Genomic DNA, 10,086 nt, shown 5'->3' with positions numbered 1-10,086 from the left:
CGTTCAGCGTTGCGCGTAGCGCGTATTGTTCCAGAGGGCCAGTTCTTCAGAGTTGGGTTCAAACGTTTTCGTGAAGGGGTGGTTTGGAAGAGAGAAATACATTTTCCACCAATTTTGTAGTGAAATATAAGTTCAAATATATCAAATGGCAAGGATCTATATATGTCAGTTATATAAAACAAATATTGAGTGGCTTTAAGTTGTGAATTGGGAGGAATATTAAAATCTGGTAAAATCTGGACTTTTCCAGTTCACTCGGCGAAGTCCAGATTTTACCTTGCGATAACATTCCTCCCAATTCACTCTGAGCCACTCAATATTTGTGTACCATTATGAACATGATCTGGATCTGATCAAGGACAGTTTTGTAGCTGAACTGTACTTATGTATAATAGACTTGTTCATCATAGCAGTGAGGTCGAGGAACTGTGGTCGAAGCTTGTGATTTTGGTTATAAGAACTGAGAACTTGAGCAGGGATGTAGTCAAGTCCATCCCAAGTTCCCTGCAAGTCCATCACAAGTCCGTCACAAGTCTTCCAGTCCCAATTCAACTCACAAGCTATTCAAATAAGTTTTGACAAAGGCTTTCCTTTGTTTATTGTCCATCCACTGTTACTTTTGATTGGACTTGTGATGGACGTGGCTTATGGCTACACCCCTGCAGGGTTTGTCGAACTGTCTTGGCAAAAGTCATCGCTCATTATTTTGCAACCGAGTCAATTCCGATGGGCATAGTGAAATATGATTTTTTTTTTCTATTTTCTTCAAAGATTCAATCAACAAATAAATAACAAAATTATGTACAGTTAATCATCTGCTCTACACGCACTACTAATTTTACACAACAATAAATATAAATCTGTTTAATTCATATGACGAAGCTTGGAGTTAAAAAAAAATGATAAGGTTAGAGTACTGACCATATTTAAAACGGCTCACTGTCTGTTTACCTATATTGATTGGAGTATTTAAGAACCGGCAGCTACTATGTGTTGTTATATGAAATATGAAATTGGCAGAAATCAAATCTAAGAAAAAAGCTGAAGGTTATGTTGTGAGAACTGAATGAGTAATAAAATGATTGAGAGTAATGTTCAAATATTTGCAATCATTTGATAAACTCATTTAACACAGCAACAGTCCTTCAGCTTGTTTCTAAAGATTTTATCTATTTCAACACAGTTGTGCTCTTGGAAAATAACAAAACCCCGTGATGAGCGTTAATAATGATGAGTTACTATTTTCCCTCATATTTGTATTTTTGTAAATGTCAAAAATAATTCATAAATGAATGTGCCAAATATAGAATAATGGAGATATGTTTTATTTATTTTAATACAACAAATTTAATTGAAGATGTTTTTATTCACTTTCTAATGAAGTCAGTCGTTGTATACAAAATAAAATGTTACGAAAGCCTCTAATTAGCCCTCGTGTATTCTGCAACTTCCTTCTTCAGTCACATTTATCAAGCATTTACTCTCTTCATTGATCTAAATGTCACACTCAAAAACATACAAATCGACAAGCAGGGGACAAAGAAAATTATAATCACGTTGTTTTGTTGGTTTGTACATGAAAGTGATTTACCATTAGTAAAACAAAAAGTACCATCAATTTTGCATTCGAACGCCCTTCTTAAAAAAAGAAAAAGAAAACGGATATCATTTCAATGTTTTTTTTTGTCTTCTTTCAATCTCGTATCAGTGCCAATTAATTAGCAAGCTGATATAGCGTGAGCACATTCTCGGTTCAAATTACATGCGACATACATGTGGTAGTATTGAAATATGGACACAATTACCCTAAGTGCCTTTGTTCGCATTCGCATTGGAATAGGGGACATTAATATGGGCGGGCACAGTGACGCGTTCTCTGTAACAATACATGTAACGCCCCATGTAACTGTGGCGATCGTGTGGTGTAGGGCCCCTGTTTTGTTTTGAACAAATTAGAGTCAAAAATGCTTTTTATTGCTCAAAAATCACCTTAACAATCAAAAGCAGACTTTTTTTAATTCCAATGACACCCGTCTTGCAATTTTGAACAGTTTCTTGGGGTAGAAATCACGAATTTCCTGCGCGGTTTGTGCCTTGCGATTCAGCGCGCCGTGCGTGCTCATGGTACATCGCGCGCTGATTGCCATCTTTATTTTCGGGTTGCGTGTTGTCGCCGCGCTGTCATCGTCATTTTACCCCAAAATTTCCCTCAAAAAATCAAAGCCCTGCCCTCTATCTATGACATACCTGTTTATTGAGAATGTCCCCAACTAGTTTGGTCGGTCTAATAATTGTAAAGTGGATTTTGTTCCCTTATAGGAACCGGGCCCTACACTACACGATCGCCGTAACAGTTTCACAACCGACCGCTTCTTATCAGAACCACACACCTTCCACAAACCCTCACTAGTTTACGCTATACCGCGGCTCGAAAAAAAAAGGTAGCTGATTTATTAATGCACAATTTTTGTGTGTTATTTCATCTTACACACATATAAACATCTTAACGTTTTGATGTGAAATGTATATATTGTCCATGGTGAGCCAGATGAAAAAGCCAGGCAAATTGGGGATTTTGCGTTGTTATTTAATCAGGTACACAATCAGCGATGTACATCTCACACCAAACTATCGAAATAAGTGTGATGATTATCACCCAAAATTGTGATTTTAATTATCGTGAGTGATTGTTAACGCTGCATCGTGGTTAATTCTACATTCTGCCGTGCGTCCCGCACCCAATATGTCCGGCCCACGGAAACTCCGAGTCATTCGTTGCGTAACATTTACCGTGCCTTTCTCTCTCATAATATTATTCATCGCCATACGTTATCAACAAAATGTGAATTTAGAAAACAAGAGAACTTTAAAGGGAGCATTTCTAAAACCTTTATTAAAATTTAGATCTCCGACGCAAAGGTTTTGTCAAATTGTAATGAATATTTACACTACTAGTACTACATGTAATTGTATGCACAGTGTCGTGTCTCATTGATTCCATGCATGATGATGATGATACATGGATGATAATGAAATTGCTGCTCATGTCCGAACAAAGGTAATATGAGAATACGTAATGCCTCTTAATGATGAAACACATTATGCCTCTTACTGATTTTTTTACAGATGATGACATGAGTTTTGATGGCTATATCACGGATGAGTGCAACCGCATTCAAATGCCCTCATGATAAACTCTACAATGTTTTAATCAAAAATTGGTGTTTATAAATTAATTATAAATTTACATGCAGCTATACCTAAATTGAACATGCTCTAGCCAGGGTAGTCTCGCGTACGATCGTGAGACAGTACTTGGTTGGTTCTTCTCCTATAAGGACTTCAACAAGGGAGTTTAACTAGGAGGCCAGAAACACCGGGGCAAACCCCTTCTCTTAGCGATAAGTGTTACTGGGTTCTTTTACGTGCGTTAGGCCCTATACAACACACGGGACCTCCGGGCCCCGGCTTAACGTCCCATCCGAAGGACGAAGCAATAATGGTTAAGTGCCTTGCTCAAGGGCACAAGTGTCCGGGCCCGGGCTCGAACCCACGCCACTGTTGCCTCTGAAACACCAGAGCATGGGTCCGGTGCTCTTAACCGCTTGGCCATGACAGTACCCCCACTGTCAGTCTGTCACATCCCCTGGTCAAGTTCCCCTTCCTGATCCTCTTGGAAATATATATTTATACGATATGGAGCATCAAAAGTGGACAATCCAATTTCCCCATTTTCTGCCAGCAAAATCTTAGATTTTTAGAAGTCCTGACACCCGTTTTTGAAAAACTCAATTATCTGCCAGCAGGAATTTGGATTTTACTCTATCGGCACCCCAAAAGTAGACAACAAAAACATTGAAATTTGCATAAGCAGAATGGGTTGAACGTATTGCAGAAACCTGAAATGAACATGGACAAATTATACAGGGTGACCCCTAAAAACTGCAACCCTAAAACATTTGCCTTTAAAAACCAAGGGATCGGTGGATTTTTATGTTTTGGGTATCAGATTAAGGCTGATAGCTTTTTCTATCAAATACTGACAAAATCATGCAAATAGCACTTTTGGTTGCTGCGAAAGAGCCAATTGTGTAAAAGTAGTCAACTAAAAAGGATGAGATACCTGTTCAGGTAGAAAATAAAAGGCATTTCCATAAAATTCATTTGTCACGGTACTCTTGTGATATTATGTGCCATGTTGTTTGTAAGGATTAAAATAGGACATGCACAAAAAGGTACAGTGAAAATCCCTTACTGTTTTACATAATTGGCATTTTCTCGGCAACCCAAAGTGCGTGCTGTTTTTCATGATTTTTGTCAGTATTTGAAAGAAAAAACTCTCAGCTTTAGTCTGATACCCAAAACATAAAAATCCACCGATCCCTTTTTTTTTTAAAAGGCAAATGTTTTAGGGTTGCATTTTTGGGGTCACCATGTATAAACCAGAACTTCTCCAATTTTCTACAAGCAGAAGCTGGTCGCACATTTACGCAAAAGTGGTTTCTTTTTTAGACAAGACATAGGCTAGTCCTTCCGATGACGGTTCTATTTGTTTTACGCAATTTCACTAAAAAATCAGTGGCTATAAAAAATTATTTCATATATCTGTTCAACGTGTTCAATCTGTTCAACGGTCCCCCTGTGTTCATCGACACAGGAGGACCGCGCATGCATGGTTCCGGTCTGTTCAGCCACTATAAGCAACCGATGCGTCAATGGACAAGTTATTTGGTCTGAAAAAAGTGCGTTCAACTAATTTTTGTGTGTGGAGAATTGTGGCTTTTTCCTAAGTCCAATTTTGGTCAACGACCAACTATCCACCACCCCACTACCCTATAGCAGGGCGTGCCCTATCGAGATTGGTAGCCAATTATTGATACATGATTACTTTATCACAAAATAATGTTGGTTGTGGGTCGTTGCTGGGGATGTAGCTTCGCTAACCTGGTCCATTATCAGCGCTGATTGTGATGTGGGTTAGCCTGGTTGCAATTTTTTCTTGTGCTCTTGTGTAGTAAAGTCATTTTCCGAGTACCTAGTACTGCCGAGTACTTAGGCTGCCGAGTACGAGTACTTGTACCTCCGAGTACAAGTATACAGGTCTCCGAGTACGAGTACTTGCACTTCCGAGTAAGTACTTGTATTTCCTATTACGGCCATACGGCAAAATTGTGCGTAATTGGTACAGGCCCTGTCAGACCGATGTACTATGTACAGAACCACTCACGGCTAGCTGTTAAATGTGTTTGTCCGGACGTGCATGCACAGAAGAATATCAGGAAACTTCGATTTCTCCACAAGCCAATCAACCATTTCAAACTGAAAGTATCGATTAAATAAGGCCGTGGAAAATCAAGCCATACCACCCCCCTCGAGTACTGCTATTCGAGTACGGGTACTCAGTGCTGCCCGAGTATGAGTACTGTCATTTCGAGTACGAGTACTTTGACCTTCGAGTACGAGTACGAATACTCAACAAAAACAAGTACTCGAGTAGTACAAGTACCAGTACCGAGTTAGTACTTCAACACTGAGTAGCTCTCCACAAACAAAAAATTCAGCTCTCCTATGAACCTTTTCAAGAAATGATATTTGGTCCACTCTGTATGGATTCCAAGCAGCAATGATGCATTCCAGGTGGTCGCTCAAGAAAGTGTGACGGGCTTTCGACCAATGGGCAAACTGTAACGAAGTATGGCCACATATAATAAACTTGAAAATTATGATTCGCAAACTTGATCATACTGAAGAGTTATTTCTTCTTTGAAATTAATTTCACTTCAGTTTTTGACAGTGGCATTGTGGTCTGTACGGTTTCCCAGCGCCGACATAATTGTCTAGAGGTTTAAAGTAGACCAATAGGAACGACGTTGATGATGATGATGAAGTTTGTCGAATACATGCACTTCGATTTGACTGAAGCTTTCCAAATCGATAGATGAGTTCAATTTCAAAACTGAACGTGTACGAGCATCCGAGGCAAACGTACAGCCCAAACGTCCCGTCTGTTAGGTAAAATGTTCGCCTTTTCAACCAAATCTGTATGCGTATGAGCAGTATTCAATTAAAGGCAATAAACGACGTAGTGATGGCGGCCTGCTGCGTTCATATTTCTTTGTATCTTTGTATAAAGCTGTCACAGAGCAAGTCGTTGTTCCCAGTGTGATGCACATATACCCCAAGAGTACATAAGTTATTGTGTTTTCATGGTCACTGAATTGAAATCACAAAACAGTCCTCAGTGAGCTGAGCCCAATGGCTGAAGTTCACCGGTTGTATAGGCCTTTTCCTTCCACGGCAACTGGACGATGGACACCATTCTCTTTAGTGTTTCATAGCATTCCTTATTTCGGAGACAGAAGATGATGCTGTCCAACCAATTGGCAGAGAAAAATAGAACATAGGTTACAGCCAGAGCAATCGCCAGACCTAAGCCGTGATCTGCAATGAAAAGCGAGAGAAGGACCACTACCAGATAAGGCGCCCAGCTGGCCATGATGACAGTAAAACTGTCCGGAGACAAAATGTAAAAAAACCTTCTTTTCGGTCCCCTGGAGATATGTGGAGACAAGGTAAATGCGCGCAACGTTATAGCCATTTTGGATCGTTATATCCTCATGATTATTCAGTCATTGGTATGCTTTAGAAAATTTTTATTGAAGTAAGGATGTAGAATCACTGAAATTAAAATTTAAAAACAGCTTACTTTAATTATAAATTTACATGCAGCTATACCTAAATTGAACATGCTCTAGCCAGGGTAGTCTCGCGTACGATCGTGAGACAGTACTTGGTTGGTTCTTCTCCTATAAGGACTTCAACAAGGGAGTTTAACTAGGAGGCCAGAAACACCGGGGAAAACCCCTTCTCTTAGCGATAAGTGTTACTGGGTTCTTTTACGTGCGTTAGGCCCTATACAACACACGGGACCTCCGGGCCCCGGCTTAACGTCCCATCCGAAGGACGAAGCAATAATGGTTAAGTGCCTTGCTCAAGGGCACAAGTGTCCGGGCCCGGGCTCGAACCCACGCCACTGTTGCCTCTGAAACACCAGAGCATGGGTCCGGTGCTCTTAACCGCTTGGCCATGACAGTACCCCCACTGTCAGTCTGTCACATCCCCTGGTCAAGTTCCCCTTCCTGATCCTCTTGGAAATATATATTTATACGATATGGAGCATCAAAAGTGGACAATCCAATTTCCCCATTTTCTGCCAGCAAAATCTTAGATTTTTAGAAGTCCTGACACCCGTTTTTGAAAAACTCAATTATCTGCCAGCAGGAATTTGGATTTTACTCTATCGGCACCCCAAAAGTAGACAACAAAAACATTGAAATTTGCATAAGCAGAATGGGTTGAACGTATTGCAGAAACCTGAAATGAACATGGACAAATTATACAGGGTGACCCCTAAAAACTGCAACCCTAAAACATTTGCCTTTAAAAACCAAGGGATCGGTGGATTTTTATGTTTTGGGTATCAGATTAAGGCTGATAGCTTTTTCTATCAAATACTGACAAAATCATGCAAATGGCACTTTTGGTTGCTGAGAAAGAGCCAATTGTGTAAAAGTAGTCATTTTCATCCTGTACACAAGTACTTCAAACAGTGAAACATTTTACTGTAAGCCTACTGTGCAATTATCCTTCATTTGTGCCATTTCTTTAATATTTTGACATATTTATGATGCTGAAAAGGTTTGACCGTAGGACTAAAAAGGATGAGATAAAAGTTCAGGTAGAAAATAAAAGGCATTTCCATAAAATTCATATGTCACGGTACGCTTGTGATATTATGTGCCATGTTGTTTGTAAGGATTAAAATAGGACATGCACAAATAGGTACAGTGAAAATCCCTTACTGTTTTACATAATTGGCATTTTCTCGGCAACCCAAAGTGCGTGCTGTTTTCATGATTTTTGTCAGTATTTGAAAGAAAAATCTCTCAGCTTTAATCTGATACCCAAAACATAAAAATCCACCGATCCTTTTTTTTTAAAGGCAAATGTTTTAGGGTTGCATTTTTGGGGTCACCATGTATAAACCAGAACTTCTCCAATTTTCTACAAGCAGAAGCTGGTCGCACATTTACGCGAAAGTGGTTTCTTTTTTAGACAAGACATAGGCTAGTCCTTCCGATGACAGTTCTATTTGTTTTACGCAATTTCGCTAAAAAGTCAGTGGCTATAAAAAAAATATTTCATATATCTGTTCAACGTGTTCAATCTGTTCAACGGTCCCCCTGTGTTCATCGACACAGGAGGACCGCGCATGCATGGTTCCGGTCTGTTCAGCCACTATACGCAACCGATGCGTCAATGGACAAGTTATTTGGTCTGAAAAAAGTGCGTTCAACTAATTTATTTTGTCAAGTGGAGAATTTGGCTTTTTCCTTTTTTCCAATTTTGGTCAACGACCAACTATCCACCCACCCCACTACACTATAGCAGGGCGTGCCCTATCGAGATTGGTAGCCAATTATTGATACATGATTACTTTATCACAAAATAATGTTGGTTGTGGGTCGTTGCTGGAGATGTAGCTTCGCTAACCTGGTCCATTATCAGCGCTGATCGTGATGTGGGTTAGCCTGGTTGCATTTTTTTCTTCTGCTCTTGTGTTGTAAAGTCATTTTCCGAGTACCTAGTACTGCCGAGTACTTAGGCTGCCGAGTACGAGTACTTGTACCTCCGAGTACAAGTACAGGTCTCCGAGTACGACTACTTGTATACTTTCGAGTACGAGTACTTGTATTTCCTAAATACGGCCATACGGCAAAATTGTGCGTACTTGGCACATGCCCTGTCAGACCGATGTACTATGTACAGAACCACTCACGGCTAGCTGTTAAATGTGTTTGTCCGGACGTGCATGCACAGAAGAGAATCAGGAAACTTCGATTTCTCCACAAGCCAATCAACCATTTCAAACTGAAAGTATCGATTAAATAAGGCCGTGGAAAATCAAGCCATACCCCCCCCCCCCCGAGTACTGCTATTCGAGTACGAGTACTCAGTGCTGCCCGAGTATGAGTAGGCCTACTGTCATTTCGAGTACGAGTACATGTACTTTGACCTTCGAGTACGAATACGAATACTCAACAAAAACAGTACTCGAGTAGTACAAGTACTAGTACCGAGTTAGTACTTCAACACTGATCGCTCTCCACACACAAAAATGTCAGCTCTCCTTTGAACCTTCTCAAGAAATGATATTTGGTCCACTCTGTATGGATTCCAAGCAGCAATGATGCATTCCAGGTGTGGTCGCTCAAGAAAGTGTGACGGGCTTTCGACCAATGGGCAAACTGTAACGAAGTATGGCCACATATAATAAACTTGAAAATTATGGTTCGCAAACTTGATTTACACTGAAGAGTTATTTCTTCTTTGAAATTAATTTCACTTCAGTTTTTGACAGTGGCATTGTGGTCTGTACGGTTTCTGAGCGTCGACATAATTGTCTAGATGTTTAAAGTAGACCAATAGGAACGACGTTGATGATGATGATGAAGTTTGTCGAATACATGCACTTCGATTTGACTGAAGCTTTCCAAATCGAAAGCGGAGTTCAATTTCAAAACTGAACGTGTACGAGCATCCGAGACAAACGTACAGCCCAAACGTCCCGTCTGTTAGGTAAATGTTCGCCTTTTCAACCAAATCTGTATGCATTATTTACTGTACAAGTTTTGTGAATGACGTTATGAGCAGTGTTCAATTAAAGGCACTAAACGACGTAGTGATGGCGGCCTGCTGCGTTCATACTTCTTTCTCTTGTGTCTAATGCTTGTATCTTGTATATATGTAAAGCTGTCACAGAGCAAGTCTTTGTTCCTAATGTGATGCACATAATTATATACCCCAAGAGTACATAAGTTATTGTGCATTCATGGTCACTGAATTGAAATCACAAAACAGTCCTCAGGGAGCTGAGCCCAATGGCTGAAGTTCACCGGTTGTATAGGCCTTTTCCTTTCACGGCAACTGGACGATGGACACCATCCTCTTCAGTGTTTCATAGCATTCCTTATTTCGGAGACAGAAGATGATGCCGTCCAACCAATTGGCAGAGAAAAATAGAAC

The sequence above is a fragment of the Patiria miniata genome, unplaced genomic scaffold (assembly GCF_015706575.1).
Source record: "Patiria miniata isolate m_02_andy unplaced genomic scaffold, ASM1570657v1 HiC_scaffold_9, whole genome shotgun sequence".
NCBI classification, from domain to species: Eukaryota; Metazoa; Echinodermata; class Asteroidea; order Valvatida; family Asterinidae; genus Patiria; species Patiria miniata.
Note: the sequence above shows the minus strand (reverse complement) of the source record.